The following is a 20,733-nucleotide window of genomic DNA, read 5'->3' as shown; positions in this document are numbered from 1 at the left end:
TATTCCATAATAGAGACATTAGAAAGCTATGAGTAACAAAAGGAAAAGGTATCATAATCCTACAACCAGAGCTAACTAATGGTAACATTTTGCTCAAGAGCTGTACATTTTTAAAAAATCTATATCCATCTAGAATTTGTTTTAAAAATTTGGATATTATTGTTTATGTTATTCTATAACAGCTTTTCCCCCCACTCAAATATGGCATGGATATTTTTTATGCTATTAATGTTAATGGCACCTTGGAATTCTACTATAAGCAACCATACAGTTAAATAGTGGATGGTTAGGTTGTTTCTATTTTAAAAAATGCTTGCCAATTTGCTAAGTAAAATACAGTATTCCATTTTAATTTATATATATATTTTTTGTGAACTTGAATGTTTTCTCGTGTTTATTGGCCATTTATATTTCTCTTGAGAATTTGCAGTTGGTATTCTTTGTCCATTTTTTTATAGGCTATTTATCTTTTTAAAGAAAATGGAAATTTTTAGCCTTTTACCTGAGATATATATTGCATATATTTCTTTCTAGTTTGTTGTTTGCTTTTCAATTTTGTTAATGGTGCAAATGTTTTAAACTTTTGTGAAATCGTGTCTATTAATCTTTTCCTTTACAGATTCTATTATTGGCCTTATGCTGAAATAAACTTTTCTTCTATCCAATATCTAGTTGCATTTTTTACTTTAGCTATTTAGTTTGTAATTTATTTTGGGGTGTGAGATGAAGAGAACTCTCTCACCCTCTTTCTGTCATAATACTTTTTTCACATTTATCTCCATCTTGGATAGCAGACTGAAATTAAATTTGTAAGAGTAGCTTCATCTGATGCTCAATTAACTTCTTAAGGCATTGGTTTTCAAACTTTAACTGCATCAGAATCACTAGCAGGTCTTGTCATACTGTAAGTTTCTGTGCACTAGCCCCAGTTTCTCATTGGATAAATCTGGGCTGGAGCTGAGTGCTGCTGATGTTGTTGACCTTAGGATCATGCTTTGAGAGCCACTATCCTAAGGCTTTCCCCACCCAACCCCATCCTAGCAAATAGGCTTTTCACTCTTCCACAGACAGGCTCTAGCTTTTCTTGCCTGTGTGGTTCAGCATGTTTTTTCTACCAGCAATTTCTTTACCTTGTTTCTGTCTGTAAGATCAAGCTCACAGTTTATCTATTCTGTGAAATCTTTGACTTTCCCTAGCAGGGATATCTTATCACTCTTCAGAGACTCAACAGTATTTGGTACATTGGTCCAATTACACCAGAGATGCATTTACTGTGAAGGAAACAATGCTTAAGCCTCAAGTCCCCTCAATTGCACGAGCCTCTTCCAAAATGAGGTATTTGTAATTTTATATTCTTGTGTAATTTTGTATTTAAATTAAATCACATTTTGTATTTATAATTTTATATTCTTTTTCTTAATTTGGCTCCCCCAATTTGCATAAACTTCCTTTCTCACAAACATTGGCTTCACCCCTGTTTATCATATTGTTTCTCCACAGACTTTGAATTCTGGTTGTATTATATTCCAGTCTGCTCCATCTCCCTGCTTAGCAGTGTCTTGCATAGACCCTTATTCATTTTTAATTAAAAAAAGTGTTTTATTTTTGTATGTTAACTAGCTTGGATCTAAATTAAAAAATAAAGTAAATGTTTTCTTTTTTAAAAAATATTTATTTATGGGGTGCCTGGGTGGCTCAGTCGGTTAAGCATCTGACGTTGGCTCAGGTCATGATCTCAGTTTGTGGGTTTGAGCCCCGCATTGGGCTGAATGCTGACACCTCAAAGCCTAGGGCCTGCTTTGGATTGTGTCTCCTTCTCTCTCTGCCTCTCCTCTGCTCATGCTCTGTCTCTCAAAAATAAATAAATGTTAAAAAAATTTTTTTTAAATATTTATTTATTTTTGAGAGAGTAGGGAGGGCCAGAGAGAGAGGGAGACAGAGAATCCGAAGCAGGCTCTGCACCATCAATGCAGAGCCCAATGTGGGGCATGAACCCATGAACTGTGAGATCATGACCTGAGCAGAAGTCAAATGCTTAACCGACTAAGCCACCCGGTGCCCAACTCATTCATTTTTTAGGTAAAATATTCACTGCACATATACCTTTGGTCCAGCACTATACTAGGTACTAGGGATACAGTGTGATCCGGATAGACATATGCTTGCCTTGCTGCTCTTTATAGTACAGTAGGGAAGATAGGCAATTAGATGGCACTAGAATGTGATGACTAAACTTATATAAAGTAAGTGAAAAATGTTATGGGGCCATATGACAGGTTGCCTTACTTGGTCTAAAAGGATGGGGCAGGTAGAGAATCTAGGTATTCAACTTATTGTCCTGGCCACCTAGCTTGCTGATGCTAGTGCAGACCTGACCGAGTGACATACTTATGACTCAGACATGAGGCAGCTGTATGCCATAGCCTAGTGTCAGGGACCTTACATCCCCAATAGAGACAACTGGACTCCATAATTTTGAACCACTGAGACAGAGGTCCTCTAAACAGCCAGCCCAGTGCTTTTTTTGTGTAAGTTTATTTATTTTTGAGAGACAGAGAGAATGCTAGTGTGAGAGGGGCAGAGAGAGAGGGAAACACAGAATCCAAAGCAGGTTCCAGGCTCTGAGCTGCCAGCACAGAGCCCGACCCAGGGCCTGAATTCACCAACCACGAGATCATGACCTGAGCCGAAGTTGGACACTCAACTGACTGAGCCATCCAGGCGCCCCAGCCCAATGCTTTCAAAACCAGCAACCAGATGTACGTAGTCAGCCCACTCACACTCTGCTTCCTTAAAATGGAACAGAGACAGTCTTTTAGCTTTAAAAGACACTCCATCTTCCCTTCCCTGAACCTTATCACTGACAGTCTACCTAGACTGTATTCTGGATCAAGTTCTCTGCTTGGCTATCAAACTTTTCCACTCAGTGCTGAATCTTCAACTGCTATTAGTCTTTATTTTTTCTTTAATGGAATGAACAAATTAATGAATGATAAAATCTGACTAGACTTCCTTATTATAATATTAATAATAACTTGTATACTGTACAGCACTTTTTATTTTCTAGAGTACTGACCTTACGGCATCTGGGAATGAAGGTCAAGAGTTGTATCCATTTGATAGATTTAAACTCAGACATATATACCTGCAAAGATCTGAAGACTGAACCATATTAAGGGAGATTGAGATTAATAGATGACAAAGAGGAAGCATTTTCCCAGTAAATAGGTATATTTGTTGTCCCTAGGAAGAAAACTCATTGATTGTATAGATTTGCGGAAGGTCTTACTATTGTTGCACAATATCCAATGTCTGGTGCTCTCTGCTTTCAGGCATACAGGAGATTATACTCCCTGCCCTGTTTAAAGTTAGGTAGAACCACATGATGTGCATTGGCCATTGAGATGTCTGTACAAGTGTTATGTGTTACTTCTAGGTGGAAGCATTTCATTTCTAGCACTTGCTTCCCTAGTCTCCCCTTCCTCTGACTGAAGAGCTATCAGCACTCATAACAGACATGACATGAACAAGAAATTTTGTTGTATGAAATTGATAAGCTTTGGGATTGTTATTGAAGAATCACTAATTCATCAATAATCACTGACTGATATACGGGCTGAATTTATACATTCCCTTCATTGTGGTCTGAGGCGAAAGAACAGAATCTATTAAAATCTGTATTCCATTAGAGTGTCTTTGGACTTTAAGTTCAATTATTTATTCAATTAACAAGCATTTATGAAAGCCTACCATTTGTAAGATAACTATAGTAGCCACTGTGGAGGGGAAAAAACAAAACTATGTTTTTGATTACTTTTATGGCAGTCTTACCAGGTCACACTGAAAATCCATGTAAATCTATTAGAACTATAATTTTCTTGTAGTATTTTCATGTAGCACTTCTCACATTTCACACCAAGTGGTGCCATATACCAAATGATAACCATGGGGGCTGCTTTTGATGATTGGGAATATCCAGATGACTTACCTATTTCAAACTTTGACTAGCCCAAAATGAATAGCATTGTTTTCCTTGTTGGCAATGGGAGTCAAAAAGCTGAAGGCATAATTATTCATTATGAATGCTAATCACCATAAAATACCACTTCTGGGAGGGGGTGGATAGGAGCTCTGTGGCATCTTCCCAAGTGGACAGTATGCTTTGTGAAGGTAAGAAATGAGTCTGCCTTGTTGAATGTAGATCCTGAAGCCTAGCACAATGTTGACACAGAGTAATCACTTAATATTTATTGTGTGAATGAAGGAAAAAAGGAAAGGATGTCTGAAATCTGTACCACAGGTAAATATTGGTAAAATGTTTAGCTCATTTTGTGTGTTCAAACTATGTTTAATAGTAAAAATTTACTTAGTCCCATTCCTTCTCACTTTAAGCTTTCCTCCAAAATGTGTTTTGAAATGTGAAATTCATTCTGAAATAGAAAAATTGATATGGATCCTTAAGAGAGGGTAACATCGAAGCAAGTTTAGCTTAGTGACTCCATGAAATGTAATAACATTGGTATCATTGAAGTCCCAGAAGAAGAAGAGAGAGAAAATGGAGTTTATTTGAGGAAATTATAGCTGAAAACTTCCCTAATCTGGGGAAGGAAACAGACTTCCAAATCCAGGAGGCAGAGAGAACTGCCATCAAAATCAACAAAACCAGGCCAACACCAAGACATATTGTAATCAAAATTGCAAAATACAGAGATAAAAAAAAATCCTAAAAGCAGCAAGGCAAAAGAAGTCCCTAACTTATAAGGGAAGAAGCACATGTCTACTCGGAAACGTGGCAGGCCAGAAGGAAGTGGCATGATATATTCAATGTGCCGAATGGGAAAAATATGCAGCCAAGAACACTTTATTCAGCATGGCTATCATTCAGAATAGGAGAGATAAAGAGTTTTCCAGGCAAAAACTGAAGGAGTTCATGACCACTAAATCAGCCCTGCAAGAAATATTATAGGGGACTCTTTAAGTGGGAAAGAAAGACCCAAAGCAACAAAGACTAGAAAGGAACTGAGAAAATCTCCAGAAACATTGACTTTACTGGTAATACGATGGCACTAAATTTATATCTAGCAAGAATCAGTCTGAATGTAAATGGACTAAATGCCCCAATTGAAAGACATAGGGTATCAGAATGGATAAAAAAGCAAGAAAGATGTATCTATATGCTGCCTGCAAGAGACTCATTTTCAACCTAAAGACACCTGTAGATTGAAAGTGGGGGGATGGAGAACAATTTATCATGCTAATGGATGTCAAAAGAAAGCTGGAGTAGCCATACTTATATCAGATAAACTAGATTTAAAATTTGTTTTTTAACGTTTATTTATTTTTGAGACAGAGAGAGAGAGAGCATGAACAGAGGAGGGTCAGAGAAAGAGGGAGACACAGAATCTGAAACAGGCTCTAGGCTCTGAGCTGTCAGCAGAGCCTGACGCAGGGCTCGAACCCACGGACCGTGAGATCATGACCTGAGCAGAAGTCAGACGCTTAACTGACTGAGCCACCCAGGCGCCCCAAGATAAACTAGATTTTAAACCAAAGACTGTAACAAGAGATGAAGAAGACCACTTTATCATAATAAAGGTATTTATCCAACAAGAAGACCTAACGATTGTAAATATTTATGCCTCCAACTTGGAATAGCTAAATATGTAAAATGATTAATAAACAAATAAATTAATTGATAATAATACAATAATAGTAGGGGACTATAATACCCCACCTATATCAATGGACAGATAATCTAAGCAGAAAACCAACAAGGAAACAATGACTTTGAATGACACACTGGACCAGATGGACTTAACAGATATTCAGAGCATTTCATCCTAACGCAGCAAAATACACATTCTTTTCATGTGCACATGGGATATTCTGCAGAATAGATCACATACTGGGTCACAAACCAGACCTCAACAAATACAGAAAGATTGAGATCATACCATGCATATTTTCCAACCACAATGAAATTTTGAAGTCAAAACCACACACACAAAAAAAAAGTTTGGAAAGACCACAAATACATGGAGGTTGAAGAACATCCTACTAAAGAATGAATGCGTTAACCAGAAAACTAAAGAAGAAATAAAAAAAAAATACATAGAAGCAAATAAATATGAAATCATGACAAGTCTAAAACCTTTGAGATGCAGCAAAAGCAGTCATAAGAGGGAAGTATATAGCAATACAGGTCTACCTGAAGAAGCAAGAAAAATCTGAAATATACAACCTAACCTTACACTTAAAAGAAATAGAAAAAGAACAGCAAATGAAGCCTAAAGCCAGCAGAAGAAGGGAAATAATAAATATTACAGCAGAAAAAGATGATATATAAATTAAAAAAAAACCCAAAAAACCGAGTAGAACAGATCAATGAAACTAGGAGCTGGTTCTTTGAAAAAATTAATAAAGTTGATAACCCCCTATCCAGACTTATCAAAAAGAAAAGAGAAAGGACCCAAATAAATAAAATCATGAATGAGACAGAAGAGATGACAACCAATACTACAGAAATACAAACAATTAGAATATTATAAAAAATTATAATGCTAATAGTAATCTGGAAGAAATGGATAAAGCTAGAAACATATAAACTACCAAAACTGAAACAGGAAGACATAGGAAATTTGAACAGACTGAAAACCAGCAAAGAAGTTGAATCAATAGTAAAAAATCTCCCAACAAACAAAAGTCCAGTGGCAATCTGGAAGAAATGGATAAAGCTAGAAACATATAAACTACCAAAACTGAAACAGGAAGAAATAGGAAATTTGAACAGACTGAAAACCAGCAAAGAAGTTGAATCAATAATAAAAAATCTCCCAACAAACAAAAGTCCAGGGCCAGATGGCTTCCTAGGGGAATTCTATCAAACATTTAAAAGAGTTAATACCCATTCTTCTTAAACTGTCCTGAAAAATAGAAATGGAAGGAAAACTTCCCAAATTATTCTACAGTGCCAGCATTACCTTGATTTAAAAACCATACAAAGACTGCACTAAAAAGGAGAATTACAGGCCAATATCCATGATGAAAATGGATGTAAAAATTCTCAACAAAATACTGGCATATCAAATCCAACAGTACATTAAAAGAATCATTCACCAAAATCAAATGGGGTTTATTCCTAGGTTGCAAGGGTGGTTCAATATTCACAAATCAATAGACGTGATACACCACATTAACAAAAGAAAAGAACCACAGGATCCTGTCAATAGATCCAGAAAGCATCTAACAAAGTACAGCATTCATTTTCCCCCCAACATTTTGTATCTTTAATAACATACACAATGGTTACCAACCATATTCATAATGAAAGTTATTCATAAAATATACCTAAAAATAACATTTTCCCACTTTTTGGTGTGAAAATGTTGAGAATGTCCCAGTGGGGGGTGGGGGTGGGTTGAGTAGGAAGATGGGGTTGGAATAGGGGGCCCTTGATTCCCTACAGCCTGAACCCCCATATCCCCTCCCTCCACCTGGGCTCCAGCACAACTCTTCAGCAGGAATAGAGAGACCAGAGGGTCTATATGACTCCATGGCTGGGACAAATCTCTGGGTTATGATATAGTGTTCCACTTAAGTGAGGTCATGACAGAGTAGGGGGTGGGGAAAGGATCAAAGAAAAGTGGGTGGGGAAAGAAACCAAAAGCCAAACAATCCTCTTTCCCTTATTCTTTACCCCCATGTCTTTCAGCAAGAAGACCTGGGAGTGGACAAGGGTGTGTACTGGTTGTGGGAAGGGGATGTTAAGGCAACAGACTTCCTGACCTCACTTGCTGCCCTAGTTTCTGGCCTTCAACCTTTGCATCTGGAGAGCCAGGGCTGGGGGAGGGGCGGGAAGTGGGGAAGGTCTAGGGGATCTGGAGGAGGGTCTTGCTTTGCCCTTTCCCCTCGTAAAATTCAGGCTCCCCTGCCACTTTCTTGGCTCAGAGAGAGGCCTGGGGATTCTAAAAATGAGAGGGAATGATAAGAGAGATAAACCATTAAGAACTATATAAATATGCATCTTAAATAGGCCAAAGAAATTAATTGTAGAGAACCTCTGATATAAACAGGGCAGAAAGGAAGTGAGGGAACGGAGGGTGGCTCCTGTCCTCGGGGAATCATGGGAATGGGGAAGGAGAAGAAAGTGGCGAGGAGAGAGAAAGAGGCTCCTCCCCTCATCCACCACTTTCTCCTCAGCTCCTCTCAAATAACATCCAGGAGAGCAGGTTATCTACCCCACTTCTCTCTCTGCAAATGTCAGATGGTTCTGAGCAGGCCCCACAAGATAGGAGGAAGCTGCTCCCTTGGGAAGAGCAGGGGTGGGACGGGGCCAGGTTGGGGATGAAGGAGGGAAGGAGGGGCAGTTGGGCTGGCTGGTCCCTGCCCCCTTTATCCTGGTTGCTCCTTACTTACCTGAGCCTCCACAGAGATCCCTCATTGAGCCTGGGGGTGAGCAAGGCATGTGCCAATGTTAAACAAAAGTTAAAAGGATGAGAGGGTAGAGAATTACTAGCATGTATAGCTGAGCCAGCTCACCTTCTCACTGTCATGGAGAAGCCCTTTGGGGGTTAGCCCTCCCCCCCTCCACCCTCACCCAGAGAAGCTGTGCGTGCGCTGGGCTGTGGGTCCCATCAGATGGTGGAGGTTTTGTCTGTCCCATCTGTGGTGGGAAAGGGAGGAAGGGAGGAAGATCAGGAACTGGTGGGAGGCCCAAGATAAGGTAGCCTGTCATCCCAGTCAGGTCCTCCCTGGAGGCTGGGCTCCCCTGGGGACCCCTCAGGATCCTCTGAGTTGCTCAGTTCAGAAGTGGAAATGATCCTGGGTAGGTGGGAGCTGGGTCAGGGAAAGAGGAAATGCTCACCACCCAAGGTGTGTTCTGTCATGGTCAGACAAAAAGACTTCAGAGTGATCAGGCCCAGGGACCATGAGAATGGCCTGGGGTGAGAAATGGACAGGGAGAGAATGGGTGCTCTGCACAGAGCTGCGGCTCTGGCTAGACATGTTGTTGCTGCCTCTGGAGTTGGCAAACCACAGGTTCTGTGGGCTCTGACTCCCAAGGCTGGGGCTAGTGTGGGCATGTCGGGGAAAGACGCCCCCAATGCCTGAAGGGCTCAGATGGCCCATCCTGCCAGGCGGGAAGGCCTGGGGAGGCATGGGGAACCACCGCTGGGTCCCCCCCGGCCATCCCTATCCACACAGACCCAGGTACAGGAAGCGAGTTGGAGCCGAATGCCCAGCCTTTCTGCTGCTGGTAGTTCTGCATCTCTAATGTGGCTTTGTGTGGGACCATCCCGAGGAACTTCAGCACTTGCTGTTTCTAAGACAGCAGCTGTTTCTTCTGCATCTCCGTGAATGCCTCATGAGTCAGGCACTTTTCAGTGAGCTGGAGGTAACTGGTGATGTTCTCCTGGTCTGGTCGGGACACCAAGAGCCGGGTGCACACTTTGCCCATCACTGGTATAAACTGGCTGGGGATGTCTCCATTGCCAATGGGAGCCTTCGCTGGCTCACTGCCATCAGTGGGAGCTGGAGTATAGCTCTTTTTATTCTTGATAAAAGCCCTCAACAAAGTAGGGATAGAGAGAACATACCTCAACATCATAAAGGCCATATACAAAAGACCCACAGCTAATACAATCCTCAATGGGGAAAAACTGAGAGTTTATCCTCTATGGTCGAAAACAAGGCAGGGATGTCCACTCTCACCACTGTTATTTAACATAGTCTTGAAATTCCTAGCCCCAGAAATGAGACAACAAAAAGAAATATAAGGCATGGATATATAAAGCATGGAAATATAAAGCATGGAAGAAGTCAAACTTGACTATTTGCAGATGACATGATACTCTATCTAGAGAACCCAAAAGACTCCACCAAAAACCAACCAGAACTTGGGCACCTGCGTGGCTCAGTTGGATAAGCGTCCAGCTTCGGCTCAGGTCATAATCTCATGGTTCGTTGGTTTGAGCCCCGCGTCAGGCTCTGTGTTGACCACTCAGAGCCTGGATCTTGCTTCGTATTCTGTGTATCCCTCCCCCTCTCTCTCTCTGCCCCTCTCTCTCAAAAATAAATAAACATTAAAAAAAAAACCCATCCAGAACTGATATACGATTTTAGCGAAGTCATTGTACAGAAATCTGTTGCATTTCTATATACCAATAATGAAACAGCAGACAGAGACATCAAGGAATTGATCCCTTTTACAATTGTAATTACAATTACAATTCTAAAACCTATATAAGACATCTAGCAATAAACCTAACCAAAGAGGTAAAAGATCTATATACTCTGAAAACTATAGAAAACTTATGAAAGAGATTGAAGAGGACACAAATAAACGGAAAAACATTCCATGCTCATGGATTGGAAGAACAAACATTGTTAAAGTGTCTATACTACCCAAAGCAATCTACACATTTAATAAAATCCTTATCAAAATATCACCAGCATTTTTCACAGAGCTGGAATAAACAATCCTAAAATTTATATGTAACCACAAAAGACCCCAAATAGCAAAAGCAATCTTGAAAAAGCAAAACAAAGCTGGAGGCATCACAATTCCGGACCTCAAGCTATATTACAAAGCTGAAGTGATCAAGACAGTACGGTACGGGCACAAAAACAAATACATAGGTCAGTGGGACATAATGGAAAATTCAGAAATGGACCCACAACTCTATAGTCAACTGACCTTTGGCAAAGCAGGAAAGATTATCCAATGGAAAAAGGTCAGTCTCTTTAACAAATGGTGTTGGGAACAACTGGACAGCAACGTACATAAGAATGACACTGGATCACTTTCTTACACCATACGCAAAAATAGATTCAAAATGGTGAAACACCTAAATGTGAGACAGAAAATCATCAAAATCCTAGAGGAAAACACAGGCAGCAACTGCTTTGGCATGAGCCATAGCAACTTACGAGACATGTCTCTCGAGGCAAGGGCAATGAAAGCAAACATTAACTGTTGGGACTTCATCAAGATAAAAAGCTTCTGCACTTTCACTTTTTTTTTCAGAGAAAAAAAGTCAGAGAAAAGACAAATACCATATGATTTCACTTATACGTGGAATTTAAGAAACAAAATAGATGAAAATAGGGGAAAGGGAAAAAAAGAGACTCATCTATAGAGAACAAACTGAGTGTTGCTAGAGGGAAGGTGGGTGGAAGTGAATGATGGGTATTAAGGAGGGCACTTGTGCTGAGCACTGGGTGTTATATGTAAGTGATGAAAAACTAAATTCTACTCCTGAAACTAATATTACACTATATGCTAAATAACTAGAATTTAAATAAAAACTTGAAACATTAAAAAAAAGAATTTTTAAAGAGATTACGTCATTGATTTGTTCATAAAAATGATGGGGTTTGATATATTCAAAGGTTAGTTTATTTGGATGAGAATCTCACTTAAATTTATTTTTTCCATTTCTTTTAAAGATTTTTTTTGATGTTTATTTTTGAGAGAGACAGACAGAATGTGAGTGGGTTGGGGCAGAGAGACAGGGAGGCACAGAATCTGAAGCAGGCTGCAGGCTCTGAGCTGTCAGCACAGAGCCCAACGCGGGGCTCGAACTCATGAGCTGTGAGATCATGACCTGAGTTGAAGTTGGACGCTCAACTGACTGAGCCACCCAGGTGCCCCTATTTTCTCCATTTCTAAAAAATGTTTATTTATTTATTTTGAGAGAGATAGAACTAGCAGGGGAGGTGCAGAGAGAGTGGGAGACAGATAATTCCAACTGTGAGATTGTGACCTGAGCTGAAATCAAGAGTAGGTTGTTTAACTGAGCCACCCAGGACACCCTATTTTTTCTATTTTTTTTTTTAAATTTTAAATGTTTACTTATTTATTTTGAGAGAAAGGGGGAACACAAGTGGGGAAGGGCAGAGAGAGAGAGAGAGAGAGAGAGAGAGAGGTAGAGAGGGAGAGAATCCCAAGCAGGCTCCATGCTCTCAGTGCAGAGCCCAATGTGGGGCTTGATCTCACAAACTGTGAGATCGTGACCTAAGCCAAAGTCGGATGCTTAACTAAGTGAGTTATCTAGGCGCCCCTACTTTTTCCATTTTTAATCTGCATGCTCTTTGGGTATTTTTCATAGCTTTTATAAACTTTTTCAAATGTACATTACAGAGAATAATCAATGAACCCTCATATACTCAGCATACCATTTTCAGTAATTATCAAGCCACACTTTGCTTGCTTTATCTTTTCTTTTTCCTTTTGCTCTCCCACCCTCCCTTACTTCCTTTTATCCTTTCTCACTTGTCTCAAGCATTTTAAGAAGATCATAGGTCATTTCAGTCCTATGTAATTTTCTATAGAATATGGACATTTTCACACCTAATAAAAAGAACATTAATCCCTCAGTATCATCAAAGACACAAATTTCTGTTCTCCTAAATATCGTTTTTCAGTTGGTTTGTTCAAAAACAAGATCCAATAAAGCCCATAATGAAAACTAGTTGTCATGTTTATATAGTCTCAATTAAGTCAGAGAAATCCCCTTCCCACATTTTTCATATCATTGATTTATGAAAGATAAATTTTTTACTTTCATATATTCAAATTTTGTTACAAACAGATCTCCAAAGATTTGTACTTTAAGGAATATTTCCAGCTCTTAGTCTTTGCCAGTTTACAAAAAGCAGGCAGAATTTCAAAACACAATAACCAGTCTTATGGGGTGGGGATGTGGAGAGGGAATTACTCTGTTTCTATTAATTTATTTGGCTTCATGATATTAAGCTGAGAGGGAAATCTCATTTTTCAAGGAGAAACTAAACATTATTGAGCGCAGCATAATTCATTCTGTCACATTTTCCTAGCTTATCACTATTAACCCTTCTTCCTTCTCTGGTTGCTTCATTTTTACATCTATAAGGACCTCTGAAAATTAAAGGTTAAATGCAAATCAAGATAAATTGAGACTGAGATTTTCAGTTCCCTATCTTGCCTTCTTCCTTATGAACTAAATCCTGACTTGATGTGAGGCCAAATGTATTTTCCAGACTTCCTTGAAGGTAGAGGTAGTATTAAAATAGGTCTGGCCAATAAGAAGTAAGCACAGTTGGTTGTGAGGAGGAATCAAGGAAACCTTTTAAAAAATGGAGACAAAACAGTTCACAGAGAAAGAAATAGAGATGGCCCTTAAATATATGAAAAAAATGCTCAAATTAATCCATAATAATATAAATACAGATTAAAGCTATCCTGAGCTATCATTTCTCACTGTCAGATTGACATAAATCCAAAAAAATTGAAAATGAACTCTTTCAGAGAGGTTTATGGGGAAACAGGTGATTTCATGAATGCAAAATGATACAACACCTGGGGGAAAATCTGGACAATACTAGCAAAATTACAGATAAATTTGCCATTCGATTGATACATCCCACTTCTCGAAATTTACACTTAAAACATACCAGCACAAATATGAAGTCACACATGCACAAGATGTGTGTGTGTGTGTGTGTGTGTGTGTGTGCATGCGTGCATGTGTGTGTTAGCCTCTTCCTGAGTTTCTTAAATCAAGCAAAAATCATAACGTTATCTAATGTGGTGCACACTGTGTGTAAAGGAAATACATAAGATGACTCTTTTTAAAAAGTGGAGAGGGCAAAGGGACCTAAATGAAATAAGGTTTCTACATTTCCCATGAAGTGGTAAAACATTCATACCAGTAAGCTATGGTAACTTGCATATGTATATTCTAATAAAAGAACAAATACTAAGAAATCCATACAATGTAATATACTAAAAGAATACTTCAAATCAATCAAGATGGAATCCTATGTGTCTAATCCACAGGAAGGTAGGAAAAGACAAACAGGAATGAAATACAGAGGAAACAAACAGAAAACAAATAATAAAATGATGCTTAAGCCCTTACATATCAATAGTTACTTTAAATGTGAGTGGTTTAAATATATCATTAAAAGATTGGCAGTATGGATTAAAATTTTTTTTGATCTAGTGTGAGGATGAGCAAAATGGGTGAAAGGGAGATGGAGATATAAGCTTCCAGTTATGGAATAAATAAGTCAAGGGGATAAAAGGCACAGCACAGGAAATATAGTCAGTTGTATTGCAATAGTGTTGTATGGTGACAGAAGGTAGCTACACTTGTGGTGAGCATAGCATAATGCATAGAGATGTCGAATCATTATGTTGTGCATGTGAAACTAATGTAACATTGTGTGTCAACTATACTAAAATAAAATAAAATAAAATTTTATCCAACAGTATGCTGCTTATAAGAAACTTACTTCAAATTCAAAGGCATACGCATAGGCTGAAACTGAAAGAGAAAGTAAAATGACCAAAAAAAGATGTATTTGATTATTTTGGTAAACTTTTGCTAACATTATTTAGTGACATTTTGTTCCAAATTTTTATGAAGAGTGCAAATTCAAAATTGTTTTTATTTTCTGCCAAAGTCTTTGATCCATTTTTAAATTATTTTTTCCAGCTTTGTTGAGAGATAATTGATATATAATATTCTGTAAGGTTAATGTGTACAACATGATGATTTGCTATATGTATATGTCACAAAATGGCTGCCACAAGATGGTTAGCTAACACATCTATCACCTCACATAGTTACCATTTTATTTTTTGCATGTAGCAAGCATTTTTAAGATCTACTCTCTTAGCAACTTTCAAGTATACAATACAGTATTGTTAACTGTAGTCACCATGCTGTACATTACATCACCAGAACTTATTTATCAGTGAAAATTTATTTTATCAGTGAAAATTTTATCAGTGAAAATTTTATCAGTGAAAATTTGTACTCTTTGACCGCCTTCACCTACTTCCCTCATCACCTCCCCACTGGTCCCTGGAAAGCACCAATTTATTCTCCATTTCTAGAAGTCTGTTTTTTTGTTTTTTTTGTTTTTTTTAGATTCCACATACAAGTGAGATCATACAGTATTTATCTTTGTCTGTCTAACTTACTTTGCATAACACATTCAAAGGTCATCCATGTTGTCACAATAGCAGAAGTTCCTTCTTTTTTATGGCTGAATAATATTCCATTGTGTATATATGCCACAGATTCTTTATCCATCATCCATGGATGGACACTTAAGTTGTTTCTATGTCTTGGCTTTTGTAAATAATGCTGCAGTGAACATAGTACTGTAAATATCTCTTCAAGACAGTGATTTCATTTCTTTCAGATGTATACAAAGAAGTGGAATTGTTGGATGATATGATAGCTCTATTTTTAACTTTTTGAGGAACCTCCATAGTGTTTTTATAGTGGCTGCACCAATTTATATTCCCATGAGCAGTGTACAAGTGTTCCCATTTTTGTAAATACATGTAGCACTTGTTATCTTTTTTTTTGATAATAGCTATTCTAACAGGTGCAAAGTTATAGCTCTTTGTGATTTTGACTTACACTTCACTGATAATTAGTGATGTTGAGCACCTTTTCATATACTTTTTGGCCACTGTATATCTTTCTTTTGGAAAAATGTCTGTTCAGGTCTTTTGTCCATTTTCAAATCAGATTGTTTTTTTTTTCTATTGAGATGAGTTCCATATATATTTTGTAATATTAACCCCTTATTAGATAGAAGGGTTTGTAAAGATTTTCTCCCATTACATAGGTTTCCTTCCCATTTTGTTGGTATTTTCTTTTACTGTGCAGAAGTTTTTTAGTTTGATGTATTCCCACTTGTTTATTTTTGCTTTTATTGCTTAGTTTTGGTGTCATATAAAAAAATTGTCAAGATCAATGTGAAAGACTTTGCTACCTATGTTTTCTTCTAGTTTTATGGTTTCAGGGCTTACATTAAAGTTTTAATCCATTTAAAGTTAACTTTTGTGAGTGATGTAAAAAAGAGGTTTAGTTTCATTCTTTTGAATGTGAATATCCAGTTTTCCCAGCACCATGTATCAAAGAGACTATTTTTTCCCTAGTGAGTATTCTTAGCTACCTTGTCAAATATTAGTTGATTATAAATGCATTGGCTTATTTCTGGGTTCTCAGTTGTGTTCTATTGGTCTTTGTGTCTGTTTTTATGCCAGTATCTGGTTTTTGTTTACATTTTCTTGAACTGCCATATTTTTTTTTGTTTTTATTTTTAATTCCAATTAGTTAACATATGGTTTTATGTTAGTTTCAGGTGTACAATATAGTGATTCAACACTTCCACATATTATCCTATGCTCATCATGACAAGTGCACTCCTTAATCCCCAACACCTATTTAACCTATCTTCTCACCCTCTCCCCTCTGGTAACTATCAGTTTATTCTCTATAATTAAGAGTCTGTTTCTTGATTTGTTTTTCTCTTTCCCCCCTTTTTTTTCCCTCCTTGGCTTGTTTTGTTTCTTAAATTCCACATATGAATGAAATCATATGGTATTTTTCTTTCTCTGACTGACTTATTTTGCTTAGCATTATACTCTCTAGCTCCAGCCACATCATTGAAAATGGCAGGATTTCATTATTTTTTATGGCTGAATAATATTCCATGGTGTATACCACATCTTCTTTATCCATTCATCAATTGATGGACACGTGGGTTGCTTCCATATTTTGGCTATTGTGAATAATGCTGCCATAAATATATAGGTGTATGTATCATTTGAATTACTGTTCTTGTATTCTTTGGATAAATACCCAGTAGGGAGATTTCTAGATCATGAGGTAGTTCTATTTTTAACTTTTTGAGGAACCTCCATACTGTTTTCCAGAGTGGCTGTACCAGGTTACATTCCCATCAACAGGGCACAAGTGTTCCTTTTTTCTCCATAGCCTCGCCAAAACGGTTGCTTCCTGGGTTGTTGATTTTAGCCATTCTGACAGGTGTGAAGTGATATCGCATTGTAGTTTTGATTTGCATTTCCCTGATGATAAATGATGATGAACATCTTTTCAGGTGTCTTTTGGCAATCTGGATGTCTTCTGTGGAGAAATGTCTGTTCATGTCTCCTGCCCATTTTTAAGTTGGATTATTTGTTTTCTGGGTGTTGAGTTTGATAAGTTCTTTATATGTCAGTAACAGTTTGATTACTATAGCTTTATGATATACCTTGAAATCAGGAAGCATAATGCCTCCAGCTTTGTTCTTCTCTCTGAAGATTTCTGTGGGTATTCAAGGCCTTCCTCCATACAAATTTAGGATTTTTTTTGATTTCTGTAAAAAATTGCCATTAGAATTTTCATAGGGATTGCATTGAGTCTATAGATGTAATAGATGGTTTAGGCAGTATAGACACTTTAACAATATTTTTCTGGTCCATGAGCACGAGTTATCTTTCCACTGATTTGTATCTTCTTTAATTTTTTTCATCAATGTCTTATAGTTTTCAGTGATCAGATTTTTTCATCTTCTTGGTTAAGTTTATTACTGTTTTATTATTTTTGATGCTATTGTGGATGGGATTGTTTTCCTTGTTTTTTCGGATTTTTCATTGTTAGTGTATAGTCTGATTAAATGTTTGTCAATTTTATCTTTTCAAAGAACCAACTCTTAACTCTCGTTAATCTTTTCTATTATTTTATTATTCTCTATCTCATTTATTTCTGCTCTAATGTTTAGTATTTCTTTCCTTATGCTAATTTTGGGCTTAGTTTGTTCTTTTTATGGTGTCTTGAGGCACAATGTTAGGTTGTTTGAGATCTTTTTCTTTTCTTTTTTTTAAAGTAGTCTTCATGCCCAAGGTGGGGTTTGAAATCACAATCTTGGGATCAGAATTTGCGGGGGGTGCCTTCGTGGCTCAGCTGGTTAAGCATCTGACTTCAGCTGAGGTCATGATCTTGTGGTTCACGAGTTTGAGCCCTGTGTCAGGCTCTGTGCTGACAGCTCAGAGCCTGGAGCCTGCTTTGGGTTATGTGTCTCCCTCCCTCTCTGCCCCTTCCCCACTCATGCTCTGTCTCTCTTTTTCAAAAATAAATAAACATTAAAAAAAAAAAAAGAGTTGGATGCTCTACTGACTGAGCCAGACAGGTGCTCCAAGATTTTCCTTTTCCTTAATGTAGGTATTTATAGCTATAAACTTTTATCTTAGATTTGTTCTTGTTGCATCCCATAAGTTTTGGTATGTTGTGTTTCTATTTTTGTCTCAAGATATTTTTTAATCTCTTTTGATTTCTTCTTTGATCTACTGGTTGTTCAGGAATGTGTTGTTTAATATCAACATATTTGTGAATTTTCCAGCTTTCCTCCTGTTATGATTTCTAGTTTCATACCATTGTGGTCAGAAAAGATACTTCATGTAATTTTTATCTTCTTAAATTTGTTGAGACTTGTTTTGTGACCCAATATATGGTCTATCCTAGAAGATGTTCCACTTGCACTTTGGAAACGTGTATTCTGCTGCTTTGGAATGAATGTTCTGTATATGTCTGCTAGGTCCATTTGGTCTATAGTGCTGTTCAAATCTGCAGTCTCCTTTTTGATTCTCTGTCTGATCTATCCATTGTTTAGAGTGGGGTGTTAAAGTCCCAACTGTTACTGCATTGCTGTTTATTTCTCATTTTTGTTCAGTTAGTATTTGCTATATATATTTAGGTGCACTGATGGGTACAAGAATATTTACAAATGTTATATCTTCTTTATGAATTGACCACTTTATCATTATATAGTGACCATCTTTGTCTCTTTTGACCATTTTAAAATTTTATTATTATTATTATTATTGTTATTATTATTATTTTTGAGAGAGAGAGGAGAGACAGAGTGCCAATGTGTGCATGAGCAGGGCAGGGGGAGAGGGAGAGAGAATCATAAGCAGGTCCCACACCCAGCATGGAGCCTGTTGAGTGGCTCAATCTCATGACCATGAGATTATGATCTAAGCTGATATCAAGAGTCGGATGCTCAACCAACTGAGCCACCCAGGCCCAGGCACCTCCTTTCCATTTTGTAACTTAAAGTCTCTTTTAGTAAAGTCTAGCTCTTCTTTTTTTTGGTCAATATTTGCTTGGAATAAATATCGTTTTCCATCCCTTCACTCTAGCCTACATGTGACCTTAAAACTATAGTGAATCTCTTGTAGGCAACATATCATTAGATCTATTTTTCTTAATTCACTCATCCATTCTATGTTTTTTGATTAGAGAATTTAATCCATTTATGTTAAAGTAATTATTGATAGTTAAGGACTTATTATTTCTATATTGTTAATTGTTTTCTGGCTGTTTTGTGGACCCTTTGTTCATTGCTTCCTCTCTTCTGCCTTCCTTTGTGATTTGATGAGTTTTGGTGGCAATATGCTTTGACTTCTTTGTCACAACGTTTTGTGTATCTAAGATAAGTTTTTTCTTTGTGGTTACCATGAGGCTTACATAAAATATACAATTATAGCATCCTCTTTTAAACTGATAGCAATAATTTGTAGAATGCATATTATGTGCCTGTGTTTTGCTACTTGGGAAGGCAAAGTTGAATAAAAGAAAGCCCCCGCCCATGAAAACCTGATAGTCTCTTGGGTTAGACAAATATTCTCTGGGCTGGTGAGCCCACGGTGAAAGGGCTTCTTGGAAAATTGGCTGGAATTAGCCATGTGGTAAAGAGGGGAGAATTTATTGGCCAGAGAGAATGCACATACAAAGGAAATGAGAAACAACGTGTTTTGGCATTTCTGGAAGAAAGGGTTACATTTGAAGGTGGATGCGTTCTCACACTGGAGAAATGGAACAGTGACCAAGTATGGGAGGGTTTTGTTTATCTAACCAAGAAGCTTAGAGTTTATCCTGTAGCCAGTAGGAACCTATTGATAAACAGTAGCATAAACTTCAGATTTGCATTTTACCAAGAACAGTATGGAATAGGAGTTGCTTCCCTGGAGGTAGAGAGAAGAGTTAATAGCTATGGCAATGTTCTAGGTGACCAATGATAAAGACTCTGAAACAGGGTAGTAGCATTAGGGATGGAGGAATCAACACAGATTCAAGAAATATTTAGGAGGTAAAATTGTCACAACTTGGTGACAATAGGATGTTTGGAGGTGAGGAAGAAGAAACAGCACAGACAGAATTCCCAGTGTCTGCCTTGTGTGACTAATTGAATGATAGATTAACTGGCTTAAGCAAGGGGGAGGGAAGCAAACCTGGTGGCAAAAGAGGATGAATTAAGTTTTCGTCCGGTTGAATTTGACATACAATTGGAGTTTGGTAGGCAGGTCTAACACTTTGTAGAAGGACTAGGTCTGAAGATATACATATGTGGTCAGGATTCAGTGCCATAGCTTACATGGCTAGCATGGCAGATGCTGTGTCAGATTTGTTCATTCATTGACTCCTGTCTCAGTATACTTTCTTCCTTTAACACTGGCAAGAACCCATTGCAAGTGATAGAAATCCAATACAAAGCATCTTCAGCCCTAGAGTATTGGTCCACAACAAGCGGGAGAGAGAGAATACAACCTCAGAGAGAGGTCAACAATATTTTAGAATCTGGAAGGTAGATGCACAAGGGTTAGTTAATTTAGCAGACCACAGAGAGCTCTGCGTTCTGTCAACATTCACCAGGTGGAGCACACCAGAAACACACCTGGAGTTAAACAAAGTTATGTTTATTTAGTTTTCTGCAGCAAGAGAGAACACATGCCAGAGGAATCTTGGAAGCATCTCAGTAAGGAAGAATTGGGAAGGAATTCTTACAGGATTGGTCTGTGCTGCATGATTCTAAAGGGGGATTAGGAAAGAAGTGTGCCATCGCTGGATGGGATGTAGTTGAGAAATAGGGGAATTTCAGCAATTG

The 20,733-nt window shown here is 37.8% G+C and overlaps 1 pseudogene; it reads right to left on the bottom strand.

The window, feature by feature from the left end:
- Positions 1 to 20,733, bottom strand: part of LOC124527196 (protein Smaug homolog 2-like) — a 34,449-nt pseudogene that overhangs the window by 1,833 nt on the left and 11,883 nt on the right.

The sequence above is a fragment of the Lynx rufus genome, unplaced genomic scaffold, assembly GCF_022079265.1.
Source record: "Lynx rufus isolate CCGP_SWC_20201006 ecotype Redwood Valley unplaced genomic scaffold, mLynRuf1.p SCAF_5, whole genome shotgun sequence".
Lineage (NCBI taxonomy): Eukaryota > Metazoa > Chordata > Mammalia > Carnivora > Felidae > Lynx > Lynx rufus.
This window is presented reverse-complemented; position numbering and strand designations above follow the sequence as displayed.